Source organism: Silene latifolia, chromosome 10 (genome assembly GCF_048544455.1).
Source record: "Silene latifolia isolate original U9 population chromosome 10, ASM4854445v1, whole genome shotgun sequence".
In the NCBI taxonomy this organism is placed as follows: domain Eukaryota; kingdom Viridiplantae; phylum Streptophyta; class Magnoliopsida; order Caryophyllales; family Caryophyllaceae; genus Silene; species Silene latifolia.
Genome location: NC_133535.1, coordinates 56,261,286 through 56,281,718, shown reverse-complemented (window position 1 = coordinate 56,281,718; position 20,433 = coordinate 56,261,286).

The window sequence follows — 20,433 nt, the reverse complement described above, 5'->3', positions numbered from 1 at the left end:
TTTCTCGAAGCATGTTCTCGGTTTTGGGATTCGAAACACCATGTTTTTGTTTTCCCGAAAGGTGAAATTTGTCCTCTTGCCGAAGAAGTTGGAGCCATTGGTGGGTGGTCGGGTTGTGTTCCGGTGCTTCCTCCGACTCGGTTGTGCTACAAGGAGAAATTCCGTTCAATGTTAGGCTTGTCGACAAGTCAAGTCAACTTCCTTCTTGTTCCACATGGTGTGGACATGTTGGCTCTTATCAACATCTTTTCAAACCGATTAGACGCCAATGTTTCGGAGGTGGCTAGGAGAAGGGCTCTTGCCTTTTGCCTTATCTATGTGTACCTCTTTGTTGATGCTTTGAAGAAGGAGGGGCCGAAATGCTATGGTAGCATGACCCTTGTTCATGTGTTTGAGCAAATGGAGCATGGTAGAGATCCATCATGGTTGGTGCTTGGCGAGATCATCCAAGCTTTGGACATGGAAGGCTCTTGTGGAGAGGCTCCTTCATTTGGGTCCCCAAGGATCCTTCAATTGTGGCTATTGGAGAGGCTAAGGTATGTAGAGCCCCCGGTTGATTCTTCTTCTTATTCATTCCGTCACCTTACTATGAGGAAGAAGTTGTACCCGGATAGCTTTGCTTCCACCGAGGCTTATTGGGTCGTAAGATTGGCGAAGGAGGGTGGTCCTCACATCCGTTGGGTGGTGCCATGGTGTCACCTGAGGTCCTTCATGGGGTTGTTCGCTTCCGGTGCTAGTCCTCGTTCTTTGATGGTGGTGGGTTTGAAGGTTGCCTCCTTCATTTATCCCGAAAGGCTCATGAGGCAAATAGGGCGTCAACAAAAGGTGCCCGCTCAAGATACCCTTGTCCAAGAGAATGTTTTCCGGAACTCCGAGCTTGTGGAGGTCTTCGAAAGATGGTGGGCCACTCGGCCGCTTTCGGTGGTACCAAACCCCGTTGCCACGACATGGGTGACTCTCGCTTATGTCAAGTGGTCAAGAGGTTCGTCCTTGGAAAAGAGGTACAAATTCCGTAAGGACGAGGCTGTCGACTTGAAGTATCGAGAGGTTGGCAAGGCCAACCGTGCCTTCTTTGAGGATTATGTTGATGGAGCTAGCCCCAATGTGATGAGACCACCAAAGAGGAGAAGCTCGGGTCCCAAAAATGTGGTGGGCCGTGCATGGGCTCGTTTTGGGCCGAACATGGGGTCTTGCACTAGACTGGAGGCCGTTGTCGTTGTAGATCCATTGAGAATCCGTTCTGAAAAGGAAATCCATGCTAGGCGGGCCAACAAGAAGAACAAGGAGAAGATGTACCCCGAGGGAAAAGGCAAGGGTAGAATGGAAGAGTGAAGACCTCCATTACCCACTTTATTATTATGTTGTATTATTGTTGTGAGTTTTTATTATGTTGTACTAGCTATGTTTGTGTGTTTTGTGCTAGTTTTATTATGTGAGGTGTTTTAGTCGACACCTTAGCTTTGACAAGTTGTAGACTCGTCGAGCTTTATTTGTTGTTGAAATTGTAATCCCTCCCATTATTAATTAAATAAGAGGATTGCTTGTGTCAAAAATTGTGAACACTTGTTTCTTCCATCCATTTTGTAAAGGCAATTCGATTTGAATCGTCCTAAACATTTGCACTTGGGAAAGTGGGATTTTTGGGAGGAAGGGAGAAAGGCTTATTTTTGTATTTTTTGTGGGGAAAAGGGATTGTTGTTCACTATTCTCTTCTTTTTTTTATGGGGTTGTTTTTTTTTGTATGCGGGTTTTTTTTATTATGGGGATGTTTTTTTGTATGTGGGTTTTTTTTATTATGGGGATGGTTGTATCCTTCTCGTGTAAGAAAAGACTTCCTACGTATTCAGCTGGAGAGGTGAAATCAAACCATGCTCGTAGTTCGAAATGTTCTGTAAATTTGATTGGGTTTTGTGGTTGTATCCCTCATGCATAAGAGGGACTGCCTACGTATCCACCTGAAGAGGTGAAATCAAACCATGCTCGTAGTTCAGGGTGTTTTTGTGAATTTAATTTAGTGCAAATGGATGTTGCCTTTGACAGATCAAAGGACATTCGAAACGGACAAGGTGCCGCAACTTAGACTCGATAAAACATGCAATTTCAAATCAGAACGCGTTGAGGAACTTGACTTGAAAAAGGGTTAAGGTGAACGCTAGCTGTAAAACTAGGCTGAGGTCGTTGGTTGCTATGGTTCAAGGGTAGTATTTCTTGAGTTGGTCTAGGTTGGTCGGGTTTGTAAAATCCTCCCCGTCTAGGTCACTCAGTCTCACTGTGCCCCCCGAAAGTATTTTCTTGACCAGGTATGGCCCGACCCAATTAGGTTTGAATTTTCCCCTCGGATCGACGGGTAGCGGTGCTCGGACCGACTTGAGGACCAAGTCGCCCTCCTTAATGTTCCTGGGTTTGACCTTCTTGTTGAATGCCCATTGTATACGTCGTTGGTATAGCTGAACGTTGTGCAAGGCGTTGAGTCGCCGCTCGTCTAGAAGAGTGAGTTGCTCGTACCTTTGACGGGTCCATTCCGCCTCAGGGACTTGACTCTCTAACAGGATATGTAGAGAAGGGACCTCTAACTCTATCGGTTGAACCGCCTCCATGCCGTATGCTAGGTAGAAGGGTGTGGCGCCTGTCGGTGTTCGAATGGAGGTTCGGTATCCCCAGAGTGCGAATGGGAGTTTGCTCGGCCAATCGCGGTAGTTGTCTTGCAGTTTATGGATAATGGTGACAAGAGTTTTGTTAGATGCCTCCACCCTCCGTTAGTTTGGGGACGGTAAGGGGATGATTGATGTCGTTTGATCTTGTATTTGTCCAGCAAGGCCTGAGTTTCCGCCCGGAAGTGAGAGCCTTGATCGCTGATGATTTCATGGGGTACCCCATATCTGTAGATGTTGTTGTTTTGGATGAACTTGGCCACTTGTTTGGCGGTCAAGACTGCATATGACTGCGCTTCTACCCATTTAGTGAAATAGTCGATGGCGACGAGGACGAAACAATGCCCCTTGGTGCCTACCGGGTTAACTTTCCCGATGATGTCGATGCCCCAGGTCGAGAAAGGCCAGGGTGATGTCATGGTGTATAAAAGGAATGGTGATATGTGCTGTATGTTGGCGAAGATTTGGCAATTGCGGTAATGTTTGACGTAGTTACGGCAATCGGCTTCCATGGTGGTCCAGTAGTAACCTAGCCGCATGATTTTTCGGTAAGCATCATTGCGCTCATGTGAGGGCCACATTCTCCGTCGTGGACCTCTCCCATGACTTTTTTGGCTTTGTGATGGTCAATGCAAAGGAGTAAAATCCCTTGGGGTGTTCTTTTGTATAGTTGATTTTGGTTTATCACGAATTGTGATGCAAGTAAACGGATGGCTCTTTGTCCTCTTGGGTCAGAGTTAGGAGGGAATTCGTTTTTGGTTTTGTAGTTGAGGATGGCTTGGTACCAAGGTTCGACATGGCTTTCCTTGTCGTTTTTGATGGCACAAATGTGAGCTGGCTCACTCCTTCTCTCGACACATAGGGGCATCGATGTCATGTCGTCAGGTTTGTTGACGAGCGCGGCAAGTTTTGCCAGGGCATCAGCAAATTGATTTTCCTCTCGCGGAAAATGGAAGTAGTCGACTTGGTCGAAGAACTCGGCCTATTGATTGATCTTTGCTCGGTAGGGAGCTAAGCTGTTGTTAGGTTCATATACCTATTATTAGACTCCTCTAATAGTGAACTAATTAACTTGTTAATTATTTGTTCTTTAGATCTAGTGCATGCAAAACAAAATGAAAGATTTATAAGAAAAACAATGTTCCTTACATTGTTATGTATTTTGAAATTATGGGCACAAGTAAGGCCACCTTCCTTCACTTGTTCTTGAGCTTGAAGAGATGGATGATCCTCCTAAGACTCCAAGTATAGAAGCCACTCCAATAAATTGCACCCAAGATTAATCCCAAAAATTCCTACTAATATTAACTAGATATGTAGTAGAAATATATCCTTAATAATACTAATGTTCTTATATTACTACCTCTAGTACTATATAATAAGTGTATTAGTATTTTAGAGAGTTTTGTTGAACTTGCATGTGAGGAAAATTAGAGAGTAAAAAAAGCAAAAACCAACACAACAATTGAGCAACTAATGCCCCTTTTGTAAGCCAAAAACCGGTGGCTTTGTAGGTAGGTAGGAATCTTTGCTTTTTGTTTTTACTCTATTGTTTAGTGTAGGAAGCCTAAGTGTAAGATGTAGCATGTAAAGGCTAGTATGATATGTCACAATCACACAATAACCAACATCAACATAAGACAAAAGAGCATCTCTTGCTCTTCTTATTTGGCCGAAATATTGGACCTTATTTGGTCCATTTTTGCCTTTTGTCATTTGTCCCACAAATGCTTATAAGTCATATGTTTAACTATCTTACATTTTTAATTATTAATGTAACCATTTAACACTTAAATATTACAATTAATAATATAATATATACTCCACTTTTTGAGTAGTATACTACCATTATATCATCATATAATGGGTCCCATAATTACTAGTTAGTTAAAATTGCAACTTCTTGTAACTTTAAATAACTGATTACCTCTACCTTAAAACTTATATAATACCTCAACTAATTTAGTAATTTAACACTTAATTACTAAATTTAAATCATATTTAATCACATTACAATAAGACGTAAAATTGCACTCTCATAATTAAGGAATTAATTAATCTGTATCGCATACAATTAATTGAATATCTATTTGGGCCTCATCCTATAGGTGTGACCTAAAGGGATTAACTGACCACCACCATCACACGACAGTAATGTCAAACTCTTGTTAGCCAATCATTACCGATTAGTGACGGTCAGTCGACTGTATAAAGAATCATCCCTCACGTATTCTTAGTATGAGATTTAATTATGATATTTAAACCATGTGATCGCACTATTGTTGAGGACACATTTCCCAACAATCTCCCACTTGTCCTCGACAAGTGTGCGTCACCAATTCCCTTTTTCTATTACAATCTCCTACTCAATGCAAGGTGTCTTGCAGGTCGTACTTACATTTGATCATATCTTGAGTGGTTTTCTCGATCTGGAGATTAATTGTCTGACCGGAATTATCTATCATAGATACCTTCCGAGCGTGGCCATGCATTTCCAGTTAACTACTCCTCGAGTGGGCTTGAGATTTCAAACAACCCTGACAAGGGATGGACAATTCCTATCGCCCTATTCCCTTCGTTCAGCCACAGTCCATCATAACCCAAAATATACCCAGTTTGACCTCATTTACGAAATCGTAGGGTATAAATCAAAGCTAATCAAAAGTTGTGCCAACTTGGGCGAATAGTCTCTAGTCAAAAGAATTGACTCACAAGAATACTATAGTAGCTCTTGCCACGACCAGGCTTTATGAATTACCAGAACTCTATAAGCGGTCACTGCCCGACAGATTGTCCCATACAGTCTGCCTATGTGATCGACTAGTCATCCCATATGACTCTATGGCACTTGAACTTGCCATCAATCGCATCACACTCTAGTCACTTGGAGACGTCACCTTATATAAGTAACTAGGGGCGAATACCATGTCAATCCAGTTCACTTTAATGGGGTTCAATTTGTCTCTACAACCCATTCGGATACGACAAGGTAGCGGGTGAGTTTAATAAAACTCAAACGATAAATGTGATTATCACATATGAATAGTCAATACACTATTACTACTTCATATTCTATAATATTTATTGTATTATTAACACTAGTTTAAATGCAATAAAAGCTTGGAAAGTAGATATACCCGCTATCTATATATTCCAACTTTATTAATTGCTATTTCCTTCAATCAATGTTATCTCTAATGACATGAATTCATTTCTAAGTATTTGTCTAGGCTTCTTGCTAATCTTGGGCTCTTTAACTTGAAAGATGCTCCCACTGTTATCACATAACTTGTGATAAAGTCATTTATTAGAGGGATTCACCCTTAATCCCTTCATTGACGAATTAATCACTATTTACTTAGAATCCTTTTGTAGAAATTGCAATGCGCGAAATTAAAACACCTTCCTTAGTCTCTTACTCATTTGTCAACAAGACACCCTAGGATTTCAACAAATCCCCTATAGTTTGGAAACTAAAGTTTATGCAACCCTTTAACACTTAATTTAGTTTATCATCCAAACATATGAATGAATCCTTAACTCTTCTCAAGAATCTAAAGGATGTTCTTTACGGTTCTCACAAGCCATATGATGGGAATTATCTTGTTATTGACTTATAATGCCCTAGGCATATGTTTTATCACAACATGTGCGTCTGTTGGCATACATAATCGTTTTAATGGCGGAAACATTAGCAATCGATTTCATGTAATCAACAACTTAATGGGTTCAGTGAACGACTATGATTCCATCATAGTAATTCCACTTTCATCATCATGAATAAGCCATTCAACCTTGTTGATGTTACAACAGATACGAAAGATCTTATCCTCATAAGACTCTCAACTCTATGCCAATATACTCTCACATAAATTCGGTAATCTAAAGTACATTGCACCTTTTCCTAGTCTCCCAATCACTCTTGCCAGAAGAGAGCATTGGTATATTATTCTCAATAAGTAACATATTTTCAATATATAAGACATGGAAAAATAATTCTAGCTCCTACTTAACTTCATGTATAATCTTGATTCTTCAATCATGTGAATGAAACAATTCACTATTATCACATGAACGAAAAGTATAATCCTTTAATTCTTGCTTAAGATCATTTTAATATCACTTAAGAAGGCTACGCATAATATGTTAGGATTCTTAGATCTTCATCTAAGATTTTGTGTTTCAAACACTTCCTTCTCTAAACTCCCATTTTAGAAAAGAGAATTCTATTAGCCATTCTTCATTAAAATGAAATGCGGCAATTCCTAACACAATTTATCTTGATCAACATCTTCATGTAAATCTTATGCATTTGTGTACTCTGGAGCTCTATTTACTTTTGAGGAGACCCGCGCCTTAAAGTAAATCTACTCTTGAGTAACAATTTTCGGATTGTAATGCTTCGGCTCGTATGTAACAAGGTCATGATACTATCACTTTCACAAAGTAATATTTTTTGAACAATAAGACATGTGCGATAAACTCCCACTGAACTATGCTCTCATACTATCTTCATAGATAATAGTTCAATACCAACTCCCACTCTATAATTCTATTACTTTCACAAAGTAACATTTCAACTATAAGAGATGTTTGTGGCGATTCAATCTACTCCCACTCTATCTCTCAGAAATATATCAATATTCATGAGAGATAGCTTTGTGAGTCACAAACATATATATTTAACGGAGTATTAGGAGTTTTTCTTAGACTATGTATTAGCTTTCAAAAGGCCATCCCAAACATGGCAGCTTGATACATATAATGTGACAGTCTGATTCATGTCATATGGTTTAATAGACTCTCTATTCTAGGTATCTCATGGTTGACCATCCGTTTAGAATTACTTGTCCGTATTGGATTGCAAATTCCCAAAATTGAGTTCATCAACTCAAACCGACTCATATTAGTTTGATCTTATGGGTAGTGACACTAGGTCATAATCCATCTTTAATAAATCAAATTTATTACTTAGATCTTTGCCACTACGATTGGGTCGTAATGCTTAGAACTTTATTCAATTGGTTCTCTACGTCATTTTAGAAATTTCTCAAATCTCTCAAATGCTCCACCTTTTATTTGATTAAGTAAATATACCCTTATCTACTTAAATCATTGGTAAAAGTGACGAAGTAGTCATAACCTCTCCTTGCGGTAATGCTCGTATGACCATACACATCGGCATGTATTAGTCCTAACAAATCACTTGCTCGTGTTCCTTTACCACTAAAGGAAGTACAAATTATATTGCAAAGGAGACAAGATTCGCATATTCCATATGATTAAAAAATCAAATGGTCCAATAAATCTAGTCGACACTAGCGTTTAATGCGTTTCTCATTTACGTAACCTAATTGAAGAATCAAATGTACAAAACATTTGGATTACCAGTTATGAGTCTTTTGGTGCGTATTATGTAGATATCTTTACATGAGTTGGAACTGTCTAAAACTTGTGTATCATAAAGATAAGTGACATGGCTCACATCCATGTCTATTTTCAATAAAATACAACAATTGTCTTTGATGACAAAATATAGATCCTTTCATGTCTCACATAGAAATGGAAATATGATTTAGACTAAGTGGATACATAATAACAATTATGTAAATTATAACTCAAAGCTATTAGCAAAAACAAGTACATAAGTTTCTCTTGAAGTGGCGGCTACCTGAGCTCCATTTCATTGTCGGTGATCCACATCACCCTTGTTTAGCTTCTCCACATTTCCAAGTCCCACTTGGAGTAATAAGTCCAACTTGATATCTTCCAAATACTCGAGGCAAATATGCTTCCATTGGCCCATGACATTAAAATAATGATAATCATGGTAGGATTGGATACCCATCATGGTTTTGTGGTAGTTTCACTATCAATTTCCAATTCACAATCGGATTTGGGTTTCTTACATTTCTTTGCTTTTCCTTTATTAATACCAATACTCCTTTCATTTGCAAGGACACTCTTGCTAGAACTCCCACTTAATATGATATTTCTCCTTGTTTCATCAAACAAGGATATCTTGGAATCTGTGAGATTCCCCTCATATGATCCTCTTACCTGAGAGGTAGGCATGAGTATGTGAGTGGGAGGTGAAGAAGTAGTAAAAAAGACAAAGATTTCCATCCTCAATAAAGCCAACGCGTAATTCTAATCGTATCATTGTCATAATCGGAGCATTTTTCATCATATGATTGGAGCTATGAATTAAGGTGATGGGTGTAGGAGTATAAGATTAATTCATTGCGAATAATTAACTACAAAATAGAAAATGAAGGAATTAATTAACATCTATCGTTTTAATAATACTCGTAAATTTAACTACAAGCATGGCATTTATATAGTGACCTCCACCCAACTACATAAATGATTCCGAGATCCAAATTCATATCAACTCGGGCACGGTGAGCCGATTCATCCCTTATTAATATAACTCGGTGGATTAACTCTTTAATCGATTCTACTTTTAGAACTCTCGGTCGATAAAAATTACTCTAATTCTCATCTTTAGCCCGGAACACATGCGACTACGGTCAACAATACTTCCGTTGAGCTCAATCCAAATTTCGATGTAATAACATTTTATTACCCCACTTCGCCAACGTAACAAGGTTTGTATTACGGTGAAGCCGGATTAACTCCCTTATGAAATTGGTACTTCATGGGTTTCTACTATTTGGTAAGGCTTTATCTCAATTATTATATGTGAGAGGTCTTGTCAATTTATTATCTATCACATTTTAAGTGAACTAAAACGGTGAACTACGATAATTATAATTGACACGGTCTATGACTCGATATGATATGCATGTGTTGTTATGGCGATTTGGCAATGCATGCAACATATTAAAAGAAATGCAAAGCAATATAAAATTCCTAGTATGGCCTTCCTAAAATAGAAAATTAAATAATCTATTACATATTCGGAAACCAACTCCTTTGGTCCCTTGAATTTTCAAGTGGCACGCCTCCCAAGACACCGTCTTCGTTGGATCACCTTTCCGAATGGCACCGTCTTGAAGATGCTCCATAATTACAAATAATAATAAAAATACAAAGCTATTCCTATTATACATGTGTAAAATGGAAAAACTAATAAAATAAAAGTGATACGAGATCACATTAAATTACAACCGAATCAATATTTCCTTTCATTACGGGTAATGTTGATTAAACTAAGGCCATACTAAGATAAATTTACATAATTCAAAATTATATAAATAAAAGACATTCAACAATTGAAATATGCACCATTATAATATTTACCTATCATGCCAAATGATGTGCCAAATCGCCCTATTTAACTTATGTCGTACATATAACCCGGTTTTATGGAAATGCGTGATAATAACCTTTTAAAATCACTAATTAACACTTAAATCACATCTAAGCTCAAGTTAATTATCCTAACACTTTTTAGGACTCAAAAATTAGTCATCAGATAATGTTTGACAAAAATTCAACTTGATTTAATTTTATGCTCATTTTTGACCTTAAAATCATATTATATATGTAATAAATCCAAATTAAATTGTAAAAATTTCAAAATTTGAATTTTAAATTTTTGAACATTCTAGAATAATTCCATGACACTCATAATGTCAAAAATCATGGTTAAAATTTTCGAATTCATTTTGAGAAAATATAGTTGCATTTTATCGGTTTTGTCTCATAAAATACTTAAAGCATCCTAAACTTAATCCAATAATTTTTACAACCTTAGATATGATAAGTGGGATATTAATGCAATTTAAAATAATTTTCTCAAGCCATGCAATACGTTTTAGCTAATTTTTGCTAAAATAGTCACTATTTATGCCATTGTTACTAAAAAATCCTTAAATCATGCTAAAGAAGATATTTTAATTTAGAAATTTACATACACTCTGTAAATCTTGCATGTGACATCATACTAAAAGATCATGGATTAATTCGAAATTTAACTATTTTTAACCATTTTACCTCTTTTAATCCATTTTTATCTCATTAAAATCATAAATCATGCAATATTAATCAAATTAACTCGACTTTTTACACACAACTTGTAAAATATGCATATGAGGTCATATAAAATTTCCAAGGTCAGAAACTTAGTTTAACTATTTTTAGCATTTAATTCCCATTTTAGTCATAAAATGTAATAAAATCACTAAAAATCATTAAAATGAGCAATAAATTTCCATAAATCATAAAAATGACCTAAAAATATTTTAGGACCAGAATATATAACATGCATGGTGATTTCGTGGCTTATACTTATAAATCACAATTTTTTTTAGTTTTATATGTTAACCTTTTAACTCGGAAAAACAATAACCGATTATGCATGCAACATCCTTATACTCTAATACCACTTGTTAGGTTCATATACCTATTATTAGACTCCTCTAATAGTGAACTAATTAACTTGTTAATTATTTGTTCTTTAGATCTAGTGCATGCAAAACAAAATGAAAGATTTATAAGAAAAACAATGTTCCTTACATTGTTATGTATTTCGAAATTATGGGCACAAGTAAGGTCACCTTCCTTCACTTGTTCTTGAGCTTAAAGAGATGGATGATCCTCCTAAGACTCTAAGTATAGAAGCCACTCCAATAAATTGCACCCAAGATTAATCCCAAAAATTCCTACTAATATTAACTAGATATGTAGTAGAAATATATCCTTAATAATACTAATGTTCTTGTATTACTACCTCTAGTAATATATGATAAGTGTATTAGTATTTTAGAGAGTTTTGTTGAACTTGCATGTGAGGAAAATTAGAGAGTAAAACAAGCAAAAACCAACACAACAATTGAGCAACTAATGCCCCTTTTGTAAGCCAAAAACCGGTGGCTTTGTAGGTAGGTAGGAATCTTTGCTTTTTGTTTTTACTCTATTGTTTAGTGTAGGTAGAGTGTAGGAAGCCTAAGTGTAAGATGTAGCATGTAAAGGATAGTATGATATGTCACAATCACACAATAACCAACATCAACATAAGACAAAAGAGCATCTCTTGCTCTTCTTATTTGGCCGAAATATTGGACCTTATTTGGTCCATTTTTGCCTTTTGTCATTTGTCCCACAAATGCTTATAAGTTATATGTTTAACTATCTTATATTTTTAATTATTAATGTAACCATTTAACACTTAAATATTACAATTAATAATATAATATATACTCCACTTTTTGAGTAGTATATTACCATTATATCATCATATAATGGGTCCCATAATTACTAGTTAGTTAAAATTGCAACTTCTTGTAACTTTAAATAACTGATTATCTCTACCTCAAAACTTATATAATACCTCAACTAATTTAGTAATTTAACACTTAATTACTAAATTTAAATATTATTTAATCATATTACAATAAGACGTAAAATTGCACTCTCATAATTAAGGAATTAATTAATCTGTATCGCATACAATTAATTGAATATCTATTTGGGCCTCATCCTATAGGTGTGACCTAAAGGGATCAACTGACCACCACCGTCACACGACAGTAATGTTAAACTCTAGTTAGCCAATTATTACCGATTAATGACGGTCAGTCGACTGTATAAAGAATCATCCCTCACGTATTCTTAGTATCAGATTTAGTTATGATATTTAAATCATGTGATCGCACTATTGTTGAGGACAAATTTCCCAACAGCTGTCACTTCGGATTTTCCATGATCCGGACACCTGATTGATGATGAGCGAGGAATCGTCATGAACCCTCAGTCTCTTGATGCCAAGTGTGATGGCTGCTTGTAGGCTGATGAGGCATGCTTCATATTCAACGGCCTTGTTGTTGACGACGAAGTCTAGTTTGACAGAGATCGGAACATGTTCTCCCTCTGGTGATATTAGAATGATTCCTACCCCGAAGCCTCTCAGATTAGATGTACCATCGAAGTATAGGTCCCATGCGTCGGAGTCGGCACAAAGGATGTCTTCGTCAGGAAGTGACCATGTGTCGGTCGTTGAATCCTCGTTGACGGGATTTTCTGCCAGGAAATCGGCGACTGCCCTTCCCTTGATAACCTTGAGGGGTACAAACTTGAGATCAAACTCGGACAGCATGAGTGTCCACCTAGACAGCCTTCCGTTTAGTACGGGTTTCTCGAAGATGTATTTGATTGGGTCCATCTTGGAGTAGATGTGGACCGTGTAGCTGAGCATGTAATGCCGCAGCTTATTTGTTGACCATACTAGGGCAAGGCATGTCTTTTCCAGTTGAGTGTACCTCGTCTCGTACTCAATGAACTTTTTGCCGATGTAGTAGATGGCTCGTTCTTCGCCGTCGACTGTTTGTGCTAGCATTGCTCCCATGGCTGTGCCGGTAACAATCAGGTATAGGGATAAAGGAATCCCTGGTTGAGGTAGCATGAGAACAGGAGGCTTGGATAGGATTTCCTTTATCCTGTCGAAGGCTTTTTGACAGTCGTCATCCCAATCGGTGTGATCGGAGGCGCGAAGCTTCTTGAAGATTGGTTCACAAATCATGGTGAGCTTGGCAATGAAGCGGCTGATGTATTGGACTTGACCGAGAAATCCCCGAATCTCCTTCTCGTTCTTAGGCCGTGGCATTTGTTGGAGGGCTTTGATTTTGGTTGGATCAATCTCAACGCCTCTTTTGCTGACGACATGTCCCAAGAGTTTTCCGGAGGTGACCCCGAATGCACACTTCTGAGGATTTAGTCTCATGTTATATTTCCGCAGACGAGCGAAGAATTTCCGAAGGGTACCGATGTGGCCGTCCCATTCTCTTTACTTGACGATCATGTCATCGACATATACCTCTACCTCCTTGTGCATCATATCATGTAGGAGAGTGGTAGCGGTTCTTTGATAGGTTGCACCGGCGTTGATGAGACTGAAAGGCATGACCGTGTAGCGATATGTACCCCACTGCGTAGTGAATGCAGTCTTGTGCATGTCTTCCTCAACCATTTTAATCTGGTTGTACCCAGCATACCCGTCCATGAATGATAGGAGGGCGTGCTCGGCAGTATTGTCCACCAGAATGTCAACATGTGGCAAAGGGAAGTCGTCCTTTGGACTCGCCTTCTTCAGATCCCTGAAGTCGACGTAAACCCGAATTCTTCCGTCTTTCTTCGGTACAGGCACAATGTTGGCCACCCAGTCAGATTATTCAGACACTTTGATGAAACCAGCCTTGAACTGTTTATCCACTTCTTCCTTGATTTTCAGGGCCCATTCCGGACGCATTCGACGCAGCTTCTGCTTCACAGGTTTAGCTCCGGGCTTAATGGGTATCCGGTGCTCCTCAATTATCCTGTCAATCCCAGGCATATCTCTGTAGGACCAGACGAATACGTCCTTGTATTCGTGGAGGAGGTCAATGAACTGTTGTCTTTTTGAGGGGTCTAGGGTTGTCCATATCCTAAGTTCTTGAGGTGTGTTGTCGGTTCCTACGTTAATAGGTTCGGTCTCCTCAATGACAGGGGTTCTGGTTTCCCGTTTAACAAGTTCTTTGGCTAAGTGAGGTGGGTAGTTACTCAAGTTAAATTCCTCATAGTCATTCAGAATTGCGTTGCTGTTAAATTGAGACGAGTCGTAAGCAAACTTAGCGTTCATTAAGTTGACACGAGCGAAAAGCTCGGAGAGGACAGACATCTTATGGTCGGTCAGAGGCGACACAGCAGAGGAGGTGGGCTCTGGAACAGGCTCCAGTTTGTCACCTTTCATAGGAGTGGGGGTGACCCTAGTAGACTCAGCCTCTGAATCAGCCACGACTTTGTGATAAAACAGCGGGAAGGGGACCTTGACTGGGACATCAGGAGTGTTAAGAGCTATGACAGACTCTGACTCCTACTCAGACTCAGATTCAGATTCAGATTCTTCTTCACTTCCCTCTTTGAACATAAGGCCTTCTCCAATTGTGATCTTGAGAATACGGCCTCAGCGATCGGTCCACTTGACGGTCTTCCTCTAGCCTTGTGCAGCTTTCTCCGGGTCAGTGTTGGAGATCAAGGCGGTTGGGTCAAACTGGTTGTCCTTCAGGGCGATGTTGATGATTCCCTCATAGTCGAGGTGCTTGATGTTATCCTCTCCAAAGAGGAGGGTGACAGCTTGTCCATCGAGGCATGACGACGGCTTAGACTCGGTTAATGCAGCTTCGGTGTTGTCAGGGATGAAGTAGCAGTCCTGGAAGACTTCCACACCCGGGTACCTGGTCTTGGCCACAGAGTCATAGATCAGCTCCAGAAAGCGATGGTAGAGCTTGGACTCTCCCTCGGGGACAAAGTATCCATTGAGAGTCAGATGATAGGGACGGAGGATAACCCCGTGCTTCTTGCGTTTTCGAACTAGGAGGTTCATCTCCTGGATATCTTCATCAGTAGGTTCATAGCCCAGTCCGAAGGGGATGTTGGGGACCTTAGCCTGTTTCAAGGGAGGTAAGGTGCTCTTGATGGATTGAGGGCGGACCAGGAAGTAACCATGGCGCATCATGATGCGGTTGACTGTGAGGTTGGCAAACGGGTTACAATCAAAGGGTGTTGATTCATCAGTTATGGCGTTCACGGCTTGGAATCCCCACATTTCATTATCATCCTCCTCAATGGCTTGGGAGGCTATTCCCTTTCTCATGACGGCTTTGATCGGGGAAGCCGGAATCGTGATCGTTTTCCCGTTGAAGGGGACCCTGATTTTCTGGTAGAGAGTTGAGGTAACTGCCTTGACGGCGTGAATCTCGGGATGTCCCAGGAGCATATTGAAGGAGGCGTCAATGTCGACCACCTGAAAACTGGTTCGTCTTTCCAGTGGTCCGGTTGCGACAGTTAGAGTGATAAGCCCTACGACCTTGCGACGAGTGCCGTCGTAGGCACGTACTCCTTGATTTGTCGAGACCAAGTCAGCTTCCTTAATACCCAATTTGTGAGCCGTATTGAGGGGAATGACATTCACTGCGGACCCGTCATCCACAAGGACCATGGGCACATTCTTCTTGAGATATTTTACGGTAATGTACAGGGAAAGATTATGATTGGCTCCGAAGGGAGGGATATCCTCGTTAGAGAAGACGTCCGAGTTGTTCAAGTCAGAGGCGTCCCTTGTCATGTGTGCCACTATTTATTCAGGGGAGGAGGTGGAGGGCACAGTTAATCTTCCCAAGGCCTGTAGCAAAGCCTGTCGATGCTCAAAGGATGTCGCGATCAGTTGCCAAATTGAGATTTCGGCTTTTGCCTTCTGGAGCTGCTTGAGGATCGAATGCTCGGGAGACTTTGGTTGGGTGCCCATGTCTGGGACAATTTGGTCATTCGTTGTTGGAACAACCGTTGGATTGTTCGGGTTCTGATAGGGGCGTCCAGATTTGGTAAGGTGACCGATCTCCTTCGCCTGCTTCCCTGGGACGACATAGACATCCTCAACATCATCTCTCCGGATGCCATTAATTTCCGAATTCCGAGGGTACCTTGGAGGGGTGTTCCTCGGTGGGCAGTTTTTGTGAGGGACATTTTTGTGGGGGTGATTCTTGTGGGGCTGATTATCGTGAGGTGCATGCCAGAATGGTTGCGGGAGCAATCCATCCCGGTGAGGGTAGTTTTGGGCGCTCGAGGGACTCTCTCTCGGGCGTGGTGGTGGAGGATTGAAGATAAGTCAACGGTAGGCATCGTCAAGTCGGGTGATCCTTTCGTTGAGACTAGCTATGGCTTCCTCAACCTGTTGGAACATGGTGAGCATAGTGGCGGCACTGAATACAAATACCCCATCCGAGGGATCTCTCTCCAAAGCATTCACCTCGTCATCAACTGGCAGGATGAGGTGTAAGCAGTCCAGAGTTGGCTCATCGTTGGAGATAGTGTGGATTCCCAGAGGGTTTGTTTTGTTGTTTGGATGATGTGTTTGAGTTTGAAGCAAGTTTCTGTATCATGCCCTTTCCCTTGATGGTACTGACAGTAGGTATTGGGGTTCTAGAAGCGGGATTTCTTAGCATCGTTCGGATTCGGGGTGGGTCCGATTGGTTGTAACTTCCCCTGGTCCATGTGTTAGGTTCATATACCTATTATTAGACTCCTCTAATAATGAACAAATTAACTTGTTAATTATATGTTCTTTAGATCTAGTGCATGCATAACAAAATGAAAGATTTATAAGAAAACAATGTCCCTTACATTGTAAATTTCGGTTTATGGGCACAAGTAAGGTCTCTTATCTTCACTTGTTCTTGAGCTATGACGAGTAATAGGATGATCCTCCAAAGACTTCAAGTATAGAAGTCACTCCTCTTGATTGCACCCAAGATTATCCCTTATCCCCACTAAATAATATTTCCTAGATATTTGTTTAGTAGTTTACCTTAAAATTGATTACTAATACTCATATATTAAACTAATTGTAATACTACGTATTTATGAGTCTTGGGGTACTCTATCGAGTAGGCCTTACTCTATCGAGTAAGGGCGTGTTGCGGATTAAAATAGTTTCTGACCTGTTGGGTACTCGATCGAGTAACGTGGGTACTCGATCGAGTAAGGGGGCACTCGATCGAGTACCTTAGCTACTCGATCGAGTAGCCGGTTTACGGGGGCTGTTTTCTCGGGTTTTGTTAATAATGCGATTAGAGTATATAATACTTCCGTCATTGTTCCTAAATCACTTTTCAAAACCTAATCACTATGAGAAGAGAAAGCAAACTACGTCATTAGCTTTAATCGCATTGTTGGCAAATCTCGGAGCTTGGAAGGTCGGATTTCACTTTCCTTTATGCCGTTGTGATCCTTGCGTCGAGGGTAAGACCTATATACCATTTTTATGATGTTTCTTTAAAGTTGGTTAAACCCTAGTTTGGGGGATTTGGGGGTTTTGTTGTTTGTATGATTGGTAGTGATTATGTGTTTGTATATTAGGAGGAAGATTCGTAGAGGAAGTTTTTTGATAACAGCTGTGAGATCGCCTGATTGTTGTGCTTTCTAGGTAGGGTTTCCCTACTTAGTATTACTTACATAATGTGTGGTTATTGTGCTGTAGTTAGTGTTGTTGATTGATTCAGACGGTTGTGATATTGTATTGTGATTGTGATTGTTTGTCTCTGGTTCTCGAGATGCGTTCTCGGCTGAGTGGAGTCACTTGCGGGAGTGGCTTCACGCTCTAGTTTCGCCCTTCGTGGAACCAACCACGGAAGGGGATGTGCACATTAATGGGACAGGGTTATCGCTCGGTATGATGAGCGGGGATTTGGTGGGTACGGCTGCGGTCCCCCACTGGCAGGGCTGGTCCAGTGGACAGTCGGTGACGAAGATGGAGTGGAGTGGATGATTGTGTATGATTGTTTGAAATTTGTATTAGTTCTTGTATTGTTGGTTATATAAATTATGTAAATAATCGACCCCGTTTATTGTTTTAAAACCGCAGTGATCCATTCGGGGATGGTGAGCGAGATATTGAGCGGTATGAGTTGAGTAATCGGGATATTTGGGATGTGCCACGGTCTGATGATAGAAGTCTTCCGCTGTAGCTAGTAGTTTTCATAAACATTTCAGTTAAGTCAGTAGACAGTCAGTTTGAGAACATGTATTCGTACTTTTGGTTTTGGTTTTGAGATTGTAACCTTCACTAAACTATTTCTATTTAAACGTTGTTTCATTATTGTTTATTTGATTATCATTGCCTCGGGTAACCGAGATGGTAACATCATTATACCTGGGTGGTCCTGGTAAGGCACTTGGAGTATGGTGGTGTTACAAAATGGTATCAGAGCGACGATCCTGAAACCTGTAACCAATGAATCCAATGAATATAGGGAGTCAATTAAAATGAACCCGGGGTAAAGGTTGTAGGAGCTAATGCAAAGGCTTGGGAGACGTCCTAAAGTCGCAAAATCGCCCTACAATTTTGAACCGGTCACATGGGGGGAATATATGTCAAGTCGTATGTGTTGTTTGTTCGTTTGTGTGTGGATGTGAGGGAATATGTTGTAATTGTTGGATGTTTGGAGTAGAAAAGTTGAGAATATGAATGAAAGATTGATGAGATATATAGAACTGTGTTGGAATAAGAAGCATGTTGGATGTTTATTATGTGGCGTTTGATAACATGATATAGTTGTTTCGTTAATCATATGAAGAGTTGAGTAGCATAGTATGCTTAACTATGATATAATGTTGTGTTTATAAAGTTGTTTTATATGTGGGGATATGATTAGCATGCGGGTAGCATTTTCGAGTTAGCATGACTCGATCGAGTGGGTCTGACTCGATCGAGTGGGTATTTGACATTTTTGCAACCAGAATCGAGTTTTTGGGAACTCGATCGAGTACCTCGGGCACTCGATCGAGTAGGGGGTCACTCGATCGAGTAGCCTGGCTACTCGGTCGAGTATGTTAGAGGTCAGAAGGTCTGTTTGGGTTCTGGAGTCGAGGCACTCGATCGAGTATGTTGGGCAATCAATCGAGTAGCCTCTTACTCGATCGAGTAGGTTTGGGCACTCGATCGAGTGTGTTCTGGGCAGCCTATTTTCGTGTTTTGAGGTTTTAGTGCGTATGTTTATATCTACCCTTTCTTATAAAGTTTCAAGATGCCGCCCAAGAGAAACGCTTACTATGCGAGAGCTGAGACCATAAACATAGATGATGTCGTTAAGATGTTGGAGCACCAAGATGCTCTCACTGAGGCTTTAAAGAAAGTGAATAAGGATAAGGATAAGGAGGTTGATCACTCTAAGATCAGTCTCTATATAGCGAGGTTTAACCCAAAAGAGTACACGGGAACAGGGGAACCAAACCTTCTTGACAACTGGCATCGTGAGATGGAGAATATACTAGACCTGGTTCACTGTCTTGATGAGATGAGAGTAGAACAAGCTGCGTTCTACTTGAGGGAAGCAGCTGGCAAGTGGTGGGATACGGTGAAGGTGAGTGCTAGGGAGATGTATGCGAACCAGGGCTTACCTGCTATACCTTGGGAAGAGTTTCGGAGGGCTATGAGGAAAGGGTTTGTACCGGAGCATGTGAGGAGTAAGCCGAGGGAGGAGTTTGATGGGTTTAAGATGACATCTGATATGTCAGTTGCTGAGTACTACAAACAATTTAATGATAAGTCTAGGTATGCTGAGGATATAGGTTTGAGTGAGGAAAACCTAGCGCTGAGGTTTGAGAGAGGGTTAACACCCAAGATTATGGATAAGTTACCCGTGGGAGTCCTTACCAATGTTAAGGAAGCTTATGAGAGGGCTGGGAGAGCCGAGAGGTTGGTGGAGATGGCTCAGGAGAGAGTGAGTGAGAAAAGAAAGGCTGAGAGTGAGGGTGGTGGCCAATCTAGTCATAAGAAAGGCAACCACACCCAAGCTAGAGGGTTTTCTTCTGGGTCAGGGTTCAGTGCTGGGGCTTCCTTTGGACGTGGCCGTGTTAGTGGTAGTGGTAGTTGGGGGATGACCTGCTATGGCTGTGGCGGTGTAGGCCACAAGAGACATGAGTGCACGAGTGCACCAGGAGCTTTTCAGGGATCGGCCCGGGGACGCTATTCTCAGGGACCTGCACAGAGTTATGCGAGTAACAGACCAGGTGGGTCATGGTCTAACCGGGGAAGTCAGAGCTATCAGGGTGGAGGTAATCGCAATGGCGGTAATTCCTATCAGAAACCAGCTACGAACAACAACACCAATCAGGGGTCGGGTGCTAAGCCGACCACATCAGCCAGTATTGTCCATGGAGGTGGACCGAAGACCAGTGGAAAGCTGTTCATGATGGACAAGAAAGCAGCTGAAGATGATGCACATGTTATCATTGGTACTTTTCTTGTTAACGGTATTCATACCTTTGTTTTGTTTGATTCGGG